This window comes from Molossus molossus, unplaced genomic scaffold, assembly GCF_014108415.1.
Source record: "Molossus molossus isolate mMolMol1 unplaced genomic scaffold, mMolMol1.p scaffold_m16_p_1, whole genome shotgun sequence".
Classification (NCBI taxonomy): domain Eukaryota; kingdom Metazoa; phylum Chordata; class Mammalia; order Chiroptera; family Molossidae; genus Molossus; species Molossus molossus.
This window is the reverse complement of record NW_023425344.1, coordinates 13,230,683-13,251,534: the sequence shown is the minus strand read 5'-3', so window position 1 is coordinate 13,251,534 and position 20,852 is coordinate 13,230,683. Positions and strand designations below refer to the sequence as shown.

Sequence of the window (20,852 nt, the reverse complement as noted above, 5' to 3'; positions counted from 1 at the left end):
GGCAACCAATCGATGTGTCTCCCTAACATTGATGATTTTCTCTCTCTCTCTCTCTCTCTCTGTCTCTCTCTCTCTCTCTCTCTCCCTCCCTCCCTCCCTCCTACTCTATCTGAAGATAAATAAAAAAATATCCTCAGGTGAGGATTAAAAAAGAAATCCAAATATCTTCATGATAAAAAAAAAAATACGCCCTGGCCAGTTTGGCTCAGCGGTTAGAGCGTCGGCCTGCGGTCCGGAGAGACCCGGGTTCGGTTCCCGCTAGGGGCACGTACCTCGGTTGCAGTTTGTTCCCGGCCCTGGTTGGTCGTGCGGGTGGCAGCCACTCGATGTGTCCCTTCACATCGATGTTTCTCTCTCTCTCTCCCTTCCTCTCTCTCCCTCCCACTCTGTCTGAACAAAAAAAAAAAAAAAAAAATACTACAGCTGGAACCCAGGATTATGACTGTCACCTGTCAATCATGAGGAACTGCTGAGACAAGAACTAAGAAAACTACTGAGAGCCCCATCAGGAGGACAATCATCAATACTGAAACTGCACTGTCTTTGGGGAGCTCTGTTGATATTCATGATCACAAACAAACTCAGCTGTCTGGGCAGAAGCATGTTTCAACACCTCATGAAAGCACCGTTGTTTATGTGACATGGTAAGTACTCACAGACACTCATTACTAACACATGTCCTGAACTATCACAGTGTCAAAACTACATGTCCTAGCCAAGCCATGATTATGTCATTGAAGAAACAAATTACATCAAGCCTCAAAAATAATCATGTACAATGATCTTATGTTTCGAAGTCTACTATAAACAATTGTCACTGTTGTGCTAATACGCTCAATATTCTATTTGCAGTATCAAAAGATACTGAAAAGAGAACCTAACAGAAAAAATAGGAAGTCTAAAATTACATTGCTGTTATAAATAAAGTAGAAATTATTTAGATGTTCCAAGAGAAAGAAACACAGTATTTCTTTGTAACTGAGTAACTGTTAGTACCTTTCACTTTTTAATTGAAAAAAATCAATATTCACATAACAGTAATGTACTTAATATTTGCAATACGTTCTGTTTTCTGGACTATGGGTAGAGACTGTAACAGAGGTAATTCTGAGCTATGAGTGTGAATGACAGCTTCATGAGATGATGAGAAGTGTTACAAGATGAGCTACAGTGATATAATGATGATATAATAATGGCCCTTCTATCTCATACATGAACTAGGGAGATACTAACATTACTGACTCTGGTAAAATGAAAGTTGCACATGCTTTGGGAAAACTGCTGGTTCCAGACTACATTTAAGTTATTTTAAAGATCAGATCGGAGGATATTGATGCTATGTCATGAAAACAACAAACAAGGAGAAAAGCATAATCAATGGGAAAACACTCTGTCAACTACTTTGAGGGGAAAAAAAAAGTCACTTCAAATTCAAATCTTTTCTCAGCTCAGTTCTTATTAATTAAGCTATGTTACACTTGGTTAAGTTTAAAGAAACAGGTTTACAACCTGAATAAAAACTATATGATGGCCACCTCTCAGTTATTTATGCCAATAACTGAACATTTCAGACTTTAGAAAGCAAAAAAAATTTTTGTTTGTAGTCTATTTTAAATACAAATGCAAACATAAAATACAAATACTGAGATGTTACTCCATGGAAGACATCAATTAGACCGACTCAGAACTCATAAGATCAAAGAGTAAACTAGCACACTGTGTAGCTGTGGGGTAGCTGAGTGGACTACCACGTGTATGTCACTATTCTTATGAGAAGGAAAAGATGTGAACCATCCCAGAAGTCTCTGGGCCAAGACACAGAAGGAATCAGACCTCAATACTGAGCGGCCCATCAGCCTAGACCTCTTATCTACACTTAACCCACAGAGCCAACACTTGATTCTCCACTTTACACTGATGTCTCATAAGAAGTTCAACTGTAACATTTCTGAGACCATGGTTCCCAAACATGGGGAATTCACAGGGGCTCTCATGATATTTTAAATTTTTCTAGAGAAACACAGTGATATTGAACATCTGTTGGAGACCACACCTGCAATTTGCTTAAGGTACTTCACAGTTCTAAGAAATATGGTGCTCACACTATGTTCCTTTTGATGACATCATGTCTTTGTAAAGCTGGGGACTCTGGGATTGCTGTTAGAAAAATGGGGAATTACTGCAAAAAAAGAAAAAGGAAAAGGAAAACCAATGTAGAACAGGAAATGAGGGTGGCAAAATTTAATCTTAACCTGAGGTCAAGAAGTTGTGTGGAGTCCAACAGGTGCACACATCTTCTTAGAGGATAAAATATTATTATTTTTTCCATTTATATCTGTTAGGGCATAAATCTTATTAAGTTGTTTGTGCTTAACTACTTAATAAACAGAACCCTAGTAAGTTGTTAGAACATAAATCCTTATTAAGTTGTTGGACCTACCAACCAAATAAATTAACTGTTGAGTATTTTTGTTGGACTAGGGCACCATGAAAAAATTCCTGGGAAATCAAGAACATTTGTAAAGTTCTGGTATGTATCCAACACTGTTTATAGTAGACATGCAATCACATTTTCAGTGCAGCACCCTGATTTTCCCCTTGAGAATGGCATCCTTTCTCCATTATCAGCCCAAGCCCTTCAGATGAAGTTGACTCTACTTCTGGCTCTAGGACAGGACTAACCTGGGGCCAGTCTAACTGGGACATGTCGGTTGTCTTACCACAGCGATTTGATAGAAGCAGAGACACGAGTTCATTGGAGCCAACGCAATGTTATGAGACTCTCCACTGGGACTATTAGGAAAGAGGAAAGTCATTTATTTCTACCAAACTCGAACCTTGGAGAATGACTTGAACCTTGAACCAGAGACTGTAGAGCCAGAAAGTTTATCCAATTATGAAGGTCAAAGCTGGAGAGGGAATCAAACCAGCTCCTGAAGACAGAGTCGAAGCACCCTGTGCCAGTCACCCGAGACCGCATCTTCACTAACACATGCTAATACTTATTCTTCCAGGACGCAGCATGTGGACGTCAGTTAGAACCTGGCTACCCACAATACTACCCATGAACTAGACACACTTGCATCATGTGGAAGCCTGTAACAAATGCAGAATCTAAGGCATCATCAAATCTACTGTAACAAAATTTGCAACCCTGGAAAGAGACGTATGTCTGCTCAAATCCAATGTTCAAATTATCACGGTAATAGTTTGGGGTCTATTTTCCCTGAAACAAAAATCTGTGCATGGAATGCTATTGCTAAAGCTCTCCAGTGGCTTCGAGAATAGTGCCAACGCTCATCAGCACAGCCTGTAAGGGATCCCCAGCCGCACTCCGGACTCTACAGACTCATTTCCCTTCACTCCGTCCTTCGTATTGGCTGCCTCTGCCATATCACACAATCCGTGGTTATCATGCTCTGCTTCATCTCTATAGGTCATTTTTCCTCTTTGTAAGTCCTGCCCAGTCTCACCTTTGCTCATTCAATTCTCTCACATTGTATTCAGTTGCTTAGGAGAGTCTAGCAAAATAAGAAATAGCACCAGCTTTGAGCTAAGCCTAATATTTCTTATGTAGATAGTCTATGGAAGTCAAAGCCCTTAAGAATTCCCGAGATACCTGCTACACAAATTTGAAGCAACTGATGGGCATTTCACATTTCTACTTGCCTTTAGTGAAAAATTGTTATGCCTGAAACCTAGTGCCCACTACAAAGGCAATATTCCAAAGGAAAAGAATGCGGTCTTCTTACGCATGCACTAAAATATTTGGCAAAGTGAACTGCATAGCTGAAACAGTATAAGGTATTACGAAAAGTATTCTTGGATTCTCAGGTTGGACGGATGTGAAACCTGCCTCCTCTGCCTGGATACTAGCCTCTCGTGTTCGTAAGTGTGAGTAACATCTTGCTGATCCAACAATGCCATCCCCCTTCCTTTTCATTACCATCCACCTATTTGGCTACGATTCTCACTAACTTTCTAATGTATTTTTTTAAAGGAGAATTAATCATTTCTAACTATATATTTATTGCTGTGCAATTTATTGAGAGCCTTTCATATCTCAGTAAGGTTGACTTATGACAGTGATTCATAACCAGGGTGATTTGGTACTTCCAGAGGATATCTGGCAATGCCTGGAGACATTTTTGATGGTCAGAATTGGGGGGGGGATGCTACTGTTCTATTTGGTAGAGTCCGGGGATGCTGCTAAACATTCTAAGAAACAGGTCAGCCCCTCACAACAAAAAATATTTTGGTCCCAAATGTGAATGGTGCTGAAACTGACAAACCTTGGGTCATGGGGCCAATGCAGAATTTGTCTAGAGACTTCTTGCTCTTAGGTGTCTCTCCAGGAAGCTGGCTCCATGAAGCCAGGGAAACAGGAATAAGAGCAGTCACATAGGAAGAAGAGTTTATTGTCGATGAGGAAAGGGGCCAAGTCCTTAAAGCACCCATGGGGACGACAGGGAAAGGTCCAAGCGTGTAACAGGACGTTGGCTCTGGACACTCAAATGCTCAGCCTTGGAAAACATCTCATGCCATAACTGAGGCACAGAATCGAAGAGCTATGGGTTGTGTGGGAAAAACATGTATCAGCAGTGACGAAGATGAACTAAAGAGAGCAGCCCTGCCACTGTTTTCTGAGTACTACCTAATCCACTCAATTCGTATAGAACCCTGGAGGGTGCTATACTGAGATTTAACTTCCCATCTGCCTTGTAGGATTTGGATTTCAAATTAAATTTATTTTACAAAAGATAGTGATGTATCTTACTAAATGAGTGAGATATTATCTGCATCCCTTATGCATTCTAGAAGCAGTAACTAGTGGTGGGTTCCACCAAGACAATACCTCCCAAAGTGAATCTGCAAGTATTTATAGAGCATCTATTATATTCTTGGCAAGGCACACATTGCAAGAAATAAAATTAACCATGGGTTCCTTGTCTTTCAAAAACATATTAGATGAGGAGAAAAAACAGTTTTCATGTATAAAGAAATGAATAGTAAAGAAAAGCTCTAAGAGGGAAAAGAATTTTAGGAAGACAGGGGTTATCAGTCACAGCTTCCCACCCACAGAGGTTAAGCAGGTTTAAGATGATCAAAGACTCTTGTATTTGGCTAGACGGAGATCAAGGGTGATCATTCAAAAAATGATTCTCAAGAGTGGATAGAGATGGGAAAGGATGCAAACTATTCGTGAGGAGTCTGTCAGTGAAAGGAAAGTCAAAAGACAATGTTGACTACATATCCACTCTCCCTGCCTCAGTCAGTGGCAACAGATGGCTGGCTATTCTATATATTTACATCTTCGTAGGTCCAGGCAATGTCAAAATAATTGCTACTAGAGTATCAGTGGGAGTTGAGGGGGGGGGGGAGGGGTTGATCATTGGCAGCACATGTACTAAAATTGGAACGATACAGAGAAGACTAGCATGGCTCCTGTGCAAAGGTGCCACGCACATTCATGAAGCGTTTTTTATTAAAATATATATATATATTGAAGACGACCATGAAAAGGTAGATACTACCTAGGAAAATTTCTCAAAGACTTCTTCTCAGATTGCTCTAATCAGAATGAATCCTCTTTCCCACCGATTCCTTTATAGCAGGTTATTTGTTTTTTAACACTTTTATCATTGTCACCTTGATCACTGGCGTCTTGAGTGTTTGTCTACCCTGGTTGGTTAGATTGTGAGCTATGATGGCAAAAAAACCCATATGCTTCTACCTTTGTGGTTGTGTTGATATTTAAGACAAATGCTTTGTATGGACTAGGTCTTAAACAAAAAATCTACTGAATGAGCCCTGGTTGGTTTTGCTCAGTGGTTAGAGCTTCGGTCCTTGGAACTAGGGCTTGCAGGTTTGATTCCTGGTCAAGGGCATATACTTGGGTTGCGGGTTCAATCCCCAGCCCCTGTCAGGGTTGTGTGGGAGGCAACCAACTGATGTGTCTCTCTCACATCAATGTTTCTCTCTCTCTCTCTCTCTCTTCCTCCCTCCCTTCCACTGTATCTAATAAATAAATAAATAAATCAGAAAATATCCTCATATGCTCAGATAAGTATTAACCAACCAAACAAACAAAAATAATCCACAAAACAAAGACACTAAATGAATGAATGTCAATGCAAACTTGTATTAAAAGTTTCATGGTTCTCCTGGCCAGTGTGACTCAGTTGGTTGGGTGTCGTGCAGTGTACCAGAAGTTTGTTGGTTCATTTCCCAGTTGGGCCCACACTCTGGTTGCAAGCTCAGTCCCCGATGGGGGTGTGCAGGAGGCAGTCAATTGATGTTGTGCTGTCATATCAATGTCTCCCTCTCTCTCACTCTCCCTCTAAAAATCAATAAACCATTCAGAAAAAGTTTTATAGTTCTAATGACCAAAGCAATGATCAGAAGTAGAAAGCTGACTGGTTTCCTAACATGAACATTTGGCCTGTGATCATTAACCTTTCTATTCACAGCTATACCGTGGGTTGTGCCTGTTGATCCAGCACCTGAAAAAGCAACTAGTACCTGTAGGCACTCAAGAAAGATCTGCTGAACAAATGACTCAACTCAAATGACCATAAGGTACCTATTTTAAAAGGTTAAAATAAAGATCAATAAATTAATTAAATCAATATATTTATTTTAAAGCAGCATATTCAAATTTAGATTATTGTCTTAAAATGATTAGGCTTGTGCTCAACATTCTAGCCTCGGTAAAACTTTATTAGGAAATACAGCTCAGACGTATATGGAGCATGAGTGAAATCTCATACTCACGCTCGCCCCCTTCCAAAATCTAAAGCTCTGTGGAGAACCTATGAAGTGAAAATGACTTGGTAGAACCCTGTTAACAGACGTGATGAGTCCTGGTTATTCCTGATACCAGGAAGGAAATAAACACTATACTTCTTCATTTCGTCATGTTAGTATTGAGTTATTGATCATGAAATATTATAAAATTTACCTGCACTTCAACTATTTTTATTATGTTTGCACTAATCAGAAAAAGGTGTTTATGTATTCTATATATTAACCATAGGTTTTGGCACACAGTGTAAGCAGATGTCCATAAGGGCACAGTGGGATGAAAACTTCAGGGAAAACACTAATTTCCTAGAAATGTGATTAACCACTAGTAGTCATAAATTGTATGCATTTCTAAGAATCAGATCTCCTTCTGCCCACTTATACAAAAAAATCTAGCAACTGAATCTAACCCACTGAATATACAAAATACGTTCTATTACTTTCTGACCTACTACCACTACTAATCCATTTATCTTTGATAATGACTCCTAGAAACAAGAACAAATTATTTGAAGTAAATCACCTGAACAAAAATTTAGTTTTATACAAAAAAATTACAGCATCCTGTTTGACAAATATACAGAATCTAAAAATCAGTGCATTTGTAAGTGAATTTTAGAGATAGAAGGTACAAATTACAGTATCAACCTAACACCCAAAGAAGCTACAGCTATTTTAAATACTTGGTGTGGGCATCCATTATAATTAATTAGAGGTAATCAATCTCTTAAGTGTATCTATCAACAAACTGTTAATTATTTACTGGAGTGAAATTTTTGTTGACGTTATTTTTCAAACTCACAGAACTTTAGCAGGGCAGGATGTTTAGCGTCAATTTGGAGGCCTGCACACTTCCCCTGGGATAATTACTTCTGTCAAATGCCCCTCTCAGTGGCGTTCCACTAGATTAACTTGCAGACGGATGTATCCACTCATTCCTGCCCTCCTCCAGGTTCATGTTGCATAAGGAATGACACATGCCTCAAGGAAATTCTCTTTCTATTTGGAAACAAGTGGATTAAAACACACAGGAAAGTGTGTTTATGAAACACCGAAAGGTACAATAAACAAAGCGATGGGTGGAGTTGTGTGTGTAGCCGTAGCAGGGAGATTTCGGCCTGCTGGAGTAACAAGAAGTCGTGGAGTTCCAAACACTGACTCGGTATCGTATCATCCAATTCCGTCTTACCGAACAGAGGACACATTCTCAGGGAGTATGGAAGCGGGATGCCTTTACTTTCTCCTTGCCAAACTCGATGATGAGCAGGAGGACAACACCTTCCTTGCTCTTTATTTCAATACTTTGAAAGCACATCTACAAAGTTCAAGACCTTCACCATGTTGGGTACTATTGGCGACCCCTCCCTAATGGCCACACTGGCTGTCTTCTCTACCCATCCCCAGGTACCTGTATCACCACCTCCCATTCCACCTTCAAGTATTTGTTCTTATCTCACCTTCTCAGTGGGGCTCATCCAGTCACTCTGTTTGAAATTGAAACCAACCAACCCAACCCTCCTTAGTTTTTCTATCTTTTTTCCCAAAAAACATATCATGTTCTAATATATTACACAATTTACTTAATAATTATGTTATTGTTTGCTGTGCATCTTGTCGAGCCAAAAAGTCAGCTCCACACGGCCAGGCATCTTTGGTTATTTTGTTCATTATGATATCCTAAGCACCGCAAAGAGAAAGAAATACACCAGGCTTTCGATCGATGTTTAGTGAACAAGATATAGACACCCCCTGGTTTAAAAGAGATAACACGTAAATAAATAACTATAACTCACACCTGAATGGGTCCAGGGATTTTGTGGTTTATGTGCTTTGTGTTCCCCCGCTCTCCCCAACGTTGGAGGAATATGAAAGAAACAATGGGACAAACTAAGAAGGGTGGGGAGAGAAAAAGAAAGAGAGAGAATAAAGGAGAACACAAGACTGCGGAAAAGGCAAACTGGTGGACGAGGTATGCAGAATCCCAGGAGACCAGGGAGGGTCTATGGACACCCTGCTAATACGTAAGGATAAATCGCAATGATCTTAGATTCATTTAACTATGTGGCTGGGTTCCCGGGAAACATCTATGATGGTAATAAACAACATAGTAAGAACCAGAATGGTATTTCTAAACCTCAGATTTTTTTTTTAATACCGATTCCCAAGTTTTTTAATGACTTAGAGTCTTTTGGATAAAAATCGAAGACCCTGGCAGGGTCTATAAGTGATTTTGGATAACACCATGGCCCATCTTTTAACTGGGGGTTCAGACCTCCTCACGGCCTTTAAAACAATCTAGGCTGCAGCCTCCCTCACCTCCTCTTGAGTTCTGAGAAGGGGAACGCCGTTTCATGCCTCGGGAACCTTTCACTTGTCATCCCCTGCTTAAAACGCCCTTTGCCTCCAAGTCCATATGAAAACCACATACCAATTCATCTGTTAAACCTCCTTTTCAACATTGCCTCTGAAGGTTCCACCGAGCAGCCCAAGTACAATGAGAACATCCCAGTTTTCCCCTAAAATCTCCGTGTGCCTGTGTTGGTACTACATTTTGAGCTGCTGGAGAGCAGAGAGTGTGTTCACTGCTCACACCCCTGGCACTAAGATTCTTCCTGGCATTCAATAGCTTTTAACAAATATTTCTTGAATAGGTGAGCAAGTAGACTCTAAAGAAATTGTGAAATCCTAAACTCCCCTTTCCCTCCCACCCTCCAAATTAAATCAGACGCAGCGGCATTATCATGTTTAAGAGCCAGGTATTGTCTTTTCAATACTGGAAACATTTGCAATCCATATGGAATGAGTAATGGATGTTGTTTTGCCAAAATATTCAGCTAACCACACAGCACATTTATTGATCAAGGGAACAATAGATTATTGGTATTTGTTCTCATTAACAGGGATTGTATAAATAACAGAGAATCCCTCCCTGATATTTTTAAATAATACATTCCATGTTTTTATTGTTATTTTTGTTACTGAAAAAGGTTCACACCGTGGGCTCATGAGCCTATTTTTTCTGACTATATGGAGCCATCATTCCCAAAGAAGCTTCACTGTGTGCCAGGAAATAGTACGGATTTGTCTTGATACATGCAGGGCTGCTTGCTCACATCTATTATTTACCAGGAGGATTCATAGGAGTGAGCTATGTAAATTGTGTCCCCATATATACCCCCCATACTTCTGACTAAAGGTGAATTTGGGAATAGCCTGCCCCAAAGCTGACTTCAAAGGACCACACTCTGAATCTGTTAGAGACATACTGCAGCACCAGCTTAACTCACGCTAATGTTACAGAAGTCTTTGGCGCCAGAATGGGAATCACTGTGACCAACAGTGGACTGATGGAGTGAACTTGACCACAGCAGGCAGGAGAGCACTTCACCAGCACACATTCAAACACATACTGTCATGCTCTGTAACTCTCACACAAGGGAAGAAAGAGCCTTCTGAGCAGCCCTGTCAAGCTGTGACGATGTGAATGAGAAAACATTTTAAATTTATGAGAACTTGCAAATAAATCATTTAAATACACACACACAAAAGGCCTTACTTGTGAGTGATAGCCTTGAAAAATTACCTAATAATTTATCCAAACTGAGCACCTCTATTCAAATGAGTGACACTGGCAGATTTTTGTGCTTTTCCCTTGGATATACAACTAATTTATTCAGCAGGTTTTAAGCAATTGCTCTGAATTTAGGGGTTTTGATCCACTGAAAAACCTGGCGTATTTAGTGTCATCACTTATTCTTTCTTTTAAAATAAAAATAAACTAGTACCTGTACAATTTGGGGGGGGGGGCTTTTTAACCCAGGAAAAGCAAAAAGGAAAGGGTCAAAGATGGATCTGTTGGGACAAGAATGTGCAAGCCACTCGCTGCCAGGGTAGATCAGCCTTTTCGCTTCTCACCCACTCAGGTGTACATCACCCCAAAAGTATTTAGTAATTCGTATCTGGCTTGGTTTATATACAGGTATCATTATCATCCTTTAGCAGTGAGCTCTAAAGAGACAACTGAATTAAATGTCAAGATGTCAAAATTTCACTCCTGACTCTACAACTAACCTCCCAGTTAACCTAGTGACGCCTATTTAAACCCTTTGCTAGTTAACTTTTCCTTTGTTAAAAAGCAATAATAACTATACTTCCTATTGTAGTAGTTTATTGAAGGAATTCTAATAAAACACTCTGAATACTTTTATGAGAAACATAGGGAAGCAATTAGACCCCAGAAAAAAAATGTATGCATATTTCTTAACTGTTTTATCAGAAGCCAACCTCAAACAAAATGTATACTGCACTAAGCACACTAAGAAGATAACAATGTGAGTCCTGCGTGGTGTCAACACTTTTAAATGAAAGATGCTGAGCATGTTGATCAAATGACCGCAGTGCTGATGGAGACAGGGGTGAGCAGTTGAAAGCTAATGGGACACAGGCAGCCCTTTTCACACTTTGAACATGTGAAAACTATTCCTTGGGTGTGTTTATGGCTTATTTATATAGGTCCACATCTTCACGTTTTAAAAGGGGAACACATTTAAGCTCATTAGAGGAGGCGAGTGTGGGCTAGAGGGGCAACCTAAAAACTGCACTGTGCTGATGAGGGTGCCTGAGCCCTGGGCAAACTCTGGTGTGCGTAAGTGCCACCGTGGGGCGAGAAGTTACATGCCATCGCCCTGTACATCCAAAATATATTTGGTGAATTCCTGACATGATAATCTCTGGTCTAGATATATCATACACGTCATGTTGGTTAGTGGAACTCTGTTTTCTAGCTCTTTCTACATGTCGGTTATGAAGCACATGCTGCCCATGAAGCATAACCTTGCTGGCCTTCCCGGAAGGGATCTGAGAGGAGAAATTCAGCGAGTCCTTCGGTAAGTAAGGCCTTTTCACTGTCTGTTCACCTGGCCTCAGATACGCCTTTCCTGATATGCACAAACCTCTCACCTCAAACATCACTTCTTCAGGAGGGCCATTTCCTGTCTACTCTCTCAAACAATATTTCCAATCATTCTGGCCTTCTTCTCTGTTTCTGTTTTCTTCATAGCACTTACCACTCAGGGATGTTGTAGTTCGTTTGTTTACTTTTTACAGTCTGACCCTTCTACACGATCACAGGAAGCTGTCGGTTCACTACATTCTGTAGCTAATGTGCCCAGTACATTGGTCCTTAACACATAACAGGAGATGAATCAATACTGGGATGAATGATTGAATGCCTAAATTGTAATCGCAGGTAACAGTTTCCCAAGGTTATAAGCACAGTCGAACATATTGGTTACAGCATGGCTCAGACCACAGTGAATCAGTGATGGAAGGGTGTAGAGTTACAAGTAGAATCTGATAATAAAAGTGAGAGGAGTGAACTGGGAAAGGAAGGAAGCTAACAGTTCCCAGGACGGCAAAAGTTGGAAAGAGGTCCAGCAAATCCGGAGAGCGCAGTGCCTGAGGATGATAGGTGCCAGAGTCAGCTTCATCAGCTTAAGGATGCTCTGAGTGTGGGCGACCCTGCTCCTGGGCCCACTTTTTTCCCCACCTCAATGGGGTTTCTCTGGCTTTTCTTTCTCAACATGGAAGTAGTCCCTGAAATGCAGTAACCTTGAGCTCATCCTCATTACTCATTTCACTCTAATTCCTAAGGCAAATTGACGGCTCTATATACAATATACGAATTCCTAAATCTTCTCATTCTTGTATCAAGGCAATCACAGTGAACTTGGAAAACATAGCTGAATACTATTTCCAAAACTGTAATTAATTTGGGCCATCAGCACTCAACTGTGGAGCAGGTACCTATTTATTACTATCTATTAAGCAGTGTTCGAAAGTGAATGCAACTGACAAAGTCTTTTGAAGGAGTCCCTCATCAAGTTTTCTTCGTAATCTGTCCTTCAGTGTTTTCTCCTAAATGATTACTACACATACACATAAAATAAAAACGATACAACTCTGTGCCCTGTACAAATGAACACAAGAACTCTCTGTGGCTCACCACTTGCAACAAATATTGAAAAGAATCAATGGCTTGCCAATTTCAATGGGCCAGGGCCTATTTCCTCTTTGTCCTGTGCAGCAACAGAGGACGATAGAGCAGCACCTGTCAGTGAACACAGTTCGAGAATAGGCTCTACTTTTGCTCAGATTCACTCAGAACAGAGTAAATTTCTCCGCTGCTGGAATGTGAATGTCAGAGCAAAGTGCAGAGTGTTCCAAAGTCAACGTGTTCTCAATGAACAAAAGGGAGGTGAAAAGGGTGTAATCAGACAATGATTTAAGAACCAGGGTTTAACGAATGGCTCAGGGAATATGCTGGATTAGAAAGAAGTAAGAAACCGAATGTTATCTTCAGGTTGACTCCACCCAAAGAAACTCAGGTTGCCTAAAAATAGAGTATGCTGACAACCCCAAAGTTAGCACATTTTTAAGTTCTCAGCTCACAAAATAAAACATAAAAGGTGTCTCAGTCAACTATTAATACATTGTAAGTCTCTTTTTTCCCTAGAAGAATTTAATAGCACACTATAAAGTTGAACAGTTTTCATTTTATATTAGTACAAATAAGAATATTCTCCCTCAAGTACTTTTTGATTTTTAAGAACATGATGATTTCTAAAAAGCCATTAAATTGTTTTGTAGCTGGAAACTTGCAGACGCTCTTAAGTAAACTGACATTTTCAAAAAAATTAGAAGCTATTATATTTTAAGAAATATTTCTGGAGGGAACTGTTATTTTCTATCTTTTTAAAAATACATTTTTATTGATTTTAGAGAGAGAGGAAGAGAGAGGGAGAGATAGAAACACCCATCAGTTGCCTCCTGCACGCCCCCTACTGGGGATCGAGCCCACAACCCAGGCATGCACCCTGACCAGGAATCAAATTGGGATTTCTCAATCCATGGGACGATGCTCTATTCACTGAGCCACACTGTCCAGGCTATTTCCTATCTTTTAAAAACAGGAAAGAATACTTATATAAGACCTTGCTTTATACTAATTTTTTCCTGTCCTTTCCTGTGTCCCACGGAAAACCACGTGCCACTTCTAGAATGACAGAGTCAGAACCTCTGAGAATGCACTGCTCCATAAAAACATGAAAAGTAATGGCACAATGATCAAATTTAGTTTTTGGGAACTCAGAAAATTAACTAAAGGCTTGCAGCAATCTGAGAGCTTATTTAAGAAAAACAGCTAAATTTGAATAAAAGTAGCAAGATTTACAGCGTTTTTACTTGCCTGTTACTCTTTCCGACTGCCCATTAAGGTTGGCTTGGAAACCTGCAACCTCACAAGCATGGTAGTTGTGAAAACAGCTGCCTCCGAAAGTCAGGAACAAGACAATGATGTCTGTTCTCACCTTCTCTGAGACACTGTATTGAAGGTGTTTGCCAGCGCCAACAGGCAAGAAAAATGATATTAAAAAACATCCTGACTGGAAAGAAAGAAGTAAAGGTACGTCTATTTACATACAAAATTGTTTTGTATATAGAAGAGCCTACAGAATATATATATACACACACACACACAATTAGAAATAATAAATTACTTCAGCAAGGTTGCAGGTTCATGCTCAATATATAAAAATCAACTATATTTCTATACCCCAGCAATGAACAGAAATAAAATTAAGAAATGCCATTTGCAGTAGCATCACAAAGACCAAAATACATAAGAATGCATTTAGCAAGAGAAGCACAAGGTTTGTGTACTAAAAATAATGAAATATCTATTGAAAGAAACTAAAGAAACAATTAAGTAAATGAAGAGCTATCCCATATCTGTGGATCAGAAGACCTAATGGTATTAAGGTGACAATATTCTGCTAACTTACAGATTCAACACAATCCTGATAAAAATCCCAGATTCCATTCTTAGAGAAATTGGTAAGCTAGTCCCAAAATTCATGTAGATACACAATGGATCAAAAATATTCAAAATAATCCTGAAAAAAAAAGTAAAGTTGGAAGGTGTACACTTCCCAATTTCAAGCTGACTACTAAGCTAAAGAAAGTAAAACAATGTGGTATAGAAATATATACCAATTACATAGAATTGAAAGGCTAGAACAAAGCCTTATGTTTCTGGGCAGTTGATTTCAACATGGATGCCAATTAAGTTGTGAAATATATAACCTTTTCAACAAATGGTGCTGGGATAACGTGCTATCCACACACAGAGAAATATAACCAGACCTCTGTCTCCCACCATGAACAAAAAGTAACTCTAAATGGATCACAGACATATATGTAAGAGCTGAACATATGAATTTTAACAGATACATAGGAGTAAACCTTTTCATCTTAGCTTAGCTAATGGTTTCTTAGCTATGACAATAAAAACACATGCAACAACAACAAAAAAGATGAACTGCACTACATCTAAATTAAAAAAAAAACTCGTCCTACAAAGTATGCCATTGGTAAAACTGAAGGAAAGCACACAGAATAGATGAAAATATTTGTAAATTATATATCAAGTAAGGGACCTGTATTCATAATTCAGAAAAAAAAAAAAAAAAAAAAAAAAAAAAAACTCTTACATTCAATTATAAAAAGATAATTAACTGCCCTGGCCCATCTGGCTCAGCAGATAGAGCATTGGCCCTCAGACCAAAAAGTCGCTGGTTCAGTTCCGGTCAAGGGAATGTACCTCAGTTTCGGTCCCTGGCCCTGGTCAGGTCATGTGGAAAGCAATCAATGGATGTGTGTCTCTCACATCAATGTTTCTCTCTCTTTCTATCTATCTGTCCCTCCTTCCCTTTATTCCACTCTATCTAAAATCAATGGAAAAATATATATATATCCTCAAGTGAGGATTAATAACAACAATAAAGGACAATTAGCTATTTGAAAAATAGAGAAAAGATTGGAATAAAAATTTTTCTAAAAATGATATGCAAATGACCAATAATTACATGAAAGAGTCTCACTATCATTAGTCATTAGGGAAATGCAAATCAAAAGCACAGTGACATACCACTTCGAAACGAGTAGGCTGGCTAATGTAAAAGAGAGATGATAATAAGTGTTGACAAGGATTTGCGTAAACAAATCCTCATACACTGTTGGTTGAATAATAATATGGTGCAGCAACTTTGTAAAGCACGTTGGTAGTTCCTGAAAATGTTAAATACAGAGACAGCATATGACCCAGCAAAATTATACTTCTAGATAAATATACAAAATAATGAAAATCAATGATCCACATAAAACTTGTACATGAATGTCCATCACAACATTATTCATAAAACCTGAAAAATAAAAACAACCAAATGGCTACCAATTGATGAATGGATAACCAAAATGTGGTATATCCGTGCAATGGAATATTTTGTAGTAAAAATAATAAATACACATCATTTCATAACAATAGCTGTGAGGTGCACTTCATTTACTTTATACCTAGAAAGTGTTATCTTCTGACACATTTTTTTTTTGGCTCCAAGTAGCATTGTTTTTTCCCCTGTGTCATCATCATTTCCTTTCTCTGTAATGTTGTTTCTTGTGTGAATGTACCGAAATCTATACAAAATTTTAATGAAAGTTACACATTAATAAACATGCCTGGTTCACAAAAAGACACCGAGTAACAAAAGAACAACCACTGCCTCTCACAGTGCTTTTGGCTAAAATGCAGAACCAATTCATAGCATAGACGCCAACGTCCATACCCCAGAAAAGCTGACTTTTTTTACATATGAGTTTAATTGTTTCTAGAAAGTTTTGTTTGTTTCCTTGTTTTTGCTGATTTTCTTATTGGCTTCCTCTAAAGACAGTTGCAACTGGAAAAGAAATTTTAATATACACATGGGGACCAGTCTTGGCTCTGCAAACTCATAAATTTACCTATGCTTTCTATGAGTCCTGTTTCCTTGTCAAAAATTGGACTCCGTGATCTGCAAGAGTATTTTAATCCCAAAGGCCATGATTTGACATCTTAACTTCTGAGTCTTTTAAGCACAGATTAATCCTCAATACTACACAGGTTCCTCCCACATTGTCATTTTTCTGGAGAAAGGAAGAAAATATCCTTCCCAAATCAAAAGAAGCCCCCAAACTGAGTGTGAGAAATTACAGTTAGTGAGTGTGTGCTAACAAACATTAATAACTATCTTGGGGGATTATATAATTATTATGTATACAACACTTCACGCTTTCCAAGTGCTTGGAAGCTATTAATTAGTTTTTCCTGTCAAACATGCTGTGAATCAGCAAGTTATTATTCTCCCTGCCTTCCACAATAGGACCCCAATGAACACTGGTTTCTCAAAACCCCAAACTGCTGCTGTGATAAACGAGGAAGAATTCACAATAATGCTAATCAACAATGTCACAATCACCACGTATCTTATTTTCATTCATGCTTTGCACAAATTACAATTACGATTTCAGTGGCACTTGGAGACCTCAAACCAACATCAGGTTCTATAAGGAGAGGAGTTTGGTAAACACATCTGATTAGCTGTGCTTTTTCCTGGAATATCTATTTATTCTAAACTAGTTGAAAGGAAAAACCTATACGCTAGTTGATGAAGAAGAGGAAGAAAAAAAAAAAACTAGACTGATCACTCAGCTAGATTTTCAGTGCCAATGCTGTGTAAGTTGTGGTCACAGAGGTGTGAAGTCAGACAGCTTGTACAGCACTGAGAAAACAAAACAAAAACCGAAGCAGGAAAAAGGAAAAGAAAGATTTGAGAAGAAAAATAAAAGTTGATGAAATCAGAATAGCCGCAAAACCCTGAAGAGGGTGGGCAAGCCAAGGAAAGCCTGCCCCTCTCAGAGACAGCCACGTCAGGTCTCAGGATGCTTGGGGTGCAGTTCAAACCTGGCCTTGTCTGCTGGTGGAATTATTCCCGACCCAGGCAAATAATTAGTACCTGTCTGATCACTTTCATTGCCCACAAAAACCACAGGCATCATTCTGTCCAAGTACTTTTAACTCAACTGAGGCTGCTATAGGAAAAATAAAGGCATTTTTTTATGAAGGATTCAAAGTCTGACTTTGAGACATCTACGCAAAATACATTTCTTAGTCCAACTATACTTAATTGGTCTATTTAGATCAAATCTACTCTCGTGGTTTTACTAGTCTGCTAGAAGTAACTTCTGGTACCATCTATCAATTCTCAGCATAAATGCTGCCTCCATTGTGAAGCCTTCCAGACAGTATAGGCTGCTCACTCTGTGTGCAATAAACACACTTAGCAGATATCCGCATTAAAGCAGTTCTCTTTATTGAATTATAATGCAATGTAATTATGTTATATATAATTATAAAACACTGTAATTATTTTATCATGATTACACATCATACATTTTAACTATTATCTCTTATTTCACATAAGTGTTACTATAATTCTCTTAAAAATTAAATACATTTTATTTACATGTCAGTCTCTATAATGGACTGTACATTTCTTGAATAAATAGTCTGTGTCTTTTCATCCTTGTATTCCCTTCCCTAATATCATGACTGTTTTATTGCCTGCAGCACAATTAACACCTAGTAATACTGAATGAATGAATGAATGAATGAATGAATATCTCCAGCTTTAATCTCTTGCCTAAAGGCTAAGCTATTTTCTGTTTACTGGATATATCCAGGTAATATCTGGGACTGAGCATGTCCTATTCTTCAGATTCTGCCCTATTCTCCAGCTTCCATAACATGGAACATCATCATGCATCAATATCTATCTCCCTGTGTCTCTATCTTCCATATTTATACCTTTCTCTTTCTTCCTTCCCCCAACCCATTCACATTCTTATTTCTGGAACACTATTTTCAGTTCAAAGTCCAGCTCAAAGTCATTTATGCATTAAAGCAAAATCATTTATGCATTAAAGCATCATCATCACTCTATCACAGACCATTTTTAGGTTGTCTTTCCTGTTGAACTGTGACCTCCTTTCTCCTAGAGTCTCTAGTTTGCTCTTTGTTATGAATCTACAGTGTCCAGTGGAGTACCTAGTATATAACTGAAATCTAATAAGCATTTTTTTAAAGATTTTTCCTTAAAATTTTACACATCCAAATTCAGTTTTTCAAACGACTTGTGTAACTCTTATGCCATCCTATTTATTGTGGCAATAACTGTCAATTAGAGATAAAGATGAAAACTAGGCAAGCTATAAACAGAAAACGCAGTTTATTAATAAGTTTATTTGAACAGTATATATAGATTTTAGAAGTTTGGTATTTTTTCCACTTTCCAAGTTTGAAACTAATTATTTGTTTAATATTAAAAATATATATTCCTCCTCTTTACTTAAAGAGTTTTAGTCATCTAAAAGTTCAGAGAAGTGGGTTCAAATTCAAATGTTAGCAAAGTATTTTTTTATGTACTACTCATCAAATTACTTCACTTGTCTGGATAGTTTCTCCTCTACAAAAAAAGTTTTTGAACTCTCAATGGTGTTCAAAATGCATTGGAAAAATCTTGTTATTTCCATTTAAACCATTCAAAGAATAGAAATAGACATTACCACTTGACCACCACCTCCCCTTCCTGTTCCTGGAAATCCCTGGGATGGCACCCAGAAACCCTTAGGTTCCCTGGAACACACTTTGATGACCACTGCCCTCTATAAAACCCGGGTGGCTCTCATATCTACAGCTCTTTCATGCAGAGTATGCCCTACAAGCCAAAACATCGCGTCCCATGCAGTGATTGTGATTGTTTATAAAATTAATCTGTGGCTATAAGATTAAAATGTAAAGTTCCAAACTCATACACATACACGCAACAAGCAGCAAGGCAACGGCGTGGAGAGAGACCAGAGAGCCAGACTGGAGCAGCTCCTCAGGGCAGGGCAGGCCAGAGCTCACAATGCGCTGTGGCTTCGTGTAATTTTAGGTTTTGATACATAGTAAGTATAAATTATACTTAGAAAATTTACTGCTTAAATTTGAATTATAAGTTTTTTAAAATGTTACCACTTAGCAGAATGAGTTTGCCTATTTTCCAGTGAAATAAAAACTGCTTTTAATGTAAAGCACTTTAGTAATAGTCTTTGCCTATAAACAATTAACCCACTAATTACAAATAGTGCTTGCCAATTTGTTAAAAGAAGAAAAACAATTATTCCATGTCACTTCCACTCTTAAAGGTATGAAATAAAAGCAATAAAGCTTCCTGTATTCATTTGTTATATAATTTTTTTCAGAATTTTTATTTATTTATTTATAGTATTTTGCTCAGCCTAGCTATCGATATTATATAACCGAACTCATTTATACTGAATTCTGATGTTTCATTTTATAACCAAACTAAAATAGTTTCCTGGAAAATAAATAAGCAGTGAGAGGGGAAAAGGTATCATTCCCAATTAGCCAGACCTGTCTGCTGGCCCATGTTTAATGTCATAATACAGTAAAATAATCTGGCAAATGTTGTGTTAGGAACTAGCTTCATTAGAAAAGTCAGAGAAAAAGCTGTAGCTCTGCATGTCCTCAGCATATACTTGATAATTAAAGCCATATGCGTCCATCAATCTGGAAAGTATATGAATAATAAGAAAAGAAACAAAGAACGCAGCTTAGAAACCTGTTGTTTGAAAGGACTGAATGTACTGACATTATCAAAAATCATGCTGCACCTCTCAAAGTTTAAATTAAAACTTTCTGGAAACAATGCTCATGTTAATTCCCAATAAAATGTTTGCTGAAACAGGCATAATCAATATTCTACGTTTGAATCTGAGAGTCAAGGAGGCAACGTCATTTAGTGAGCATTCCTTAATCTCACAGAACACTCCAGTTGTGTGGTTCGGGATGATATGAAAAGAAAAGGAAGACACAGTTTAAGAAATACTTAGCAATGTTGCTAACTGGAGAGCCAGAACTCATTCCCTTGCTTTGAAAAAAAAAAAAAAAAAAGGCTTCAGAAGGCTTTCAACATGTCATACAAATAAGGGCAAATTAATAGCATAAAAACTGAGTAGCTAATTCCAAGGAGACTTGGAATAAGAGTCACTTAGAGTTCATTAAGTCTTACCAAAAGAAGTTAAACCTAAGCCAGCTTTTGAAAAACAAGACA

At 38.3% G+C, this 20,852-nt stretch overlaps 1 protein-coding gene and 1 non-coding gene across 5 annotated transcripts in view; one reads left to right on the top strand and one right to left on the bottom strand.

Annotated features, from left to right (window-relative positions):
* The window catches only part of SLIT2 (slit guidance ligand 2), a 354,005-nt gene that overhangs the window by 254,885 nt on the left and 78,268 nt on the right, over positions 1 to 20,852 (bottom strand). The gene's annotated exons all lie outside the window — the stretch shown is intronic.
* LOC118621694 lies at positions 5,386 to 5,490 on the top strand. Its single transcript, XR_004957759.1, has one exon. It is a non-coding gene; the product is annotated as a U6 spliceosomal RNA (small nuclear RNA).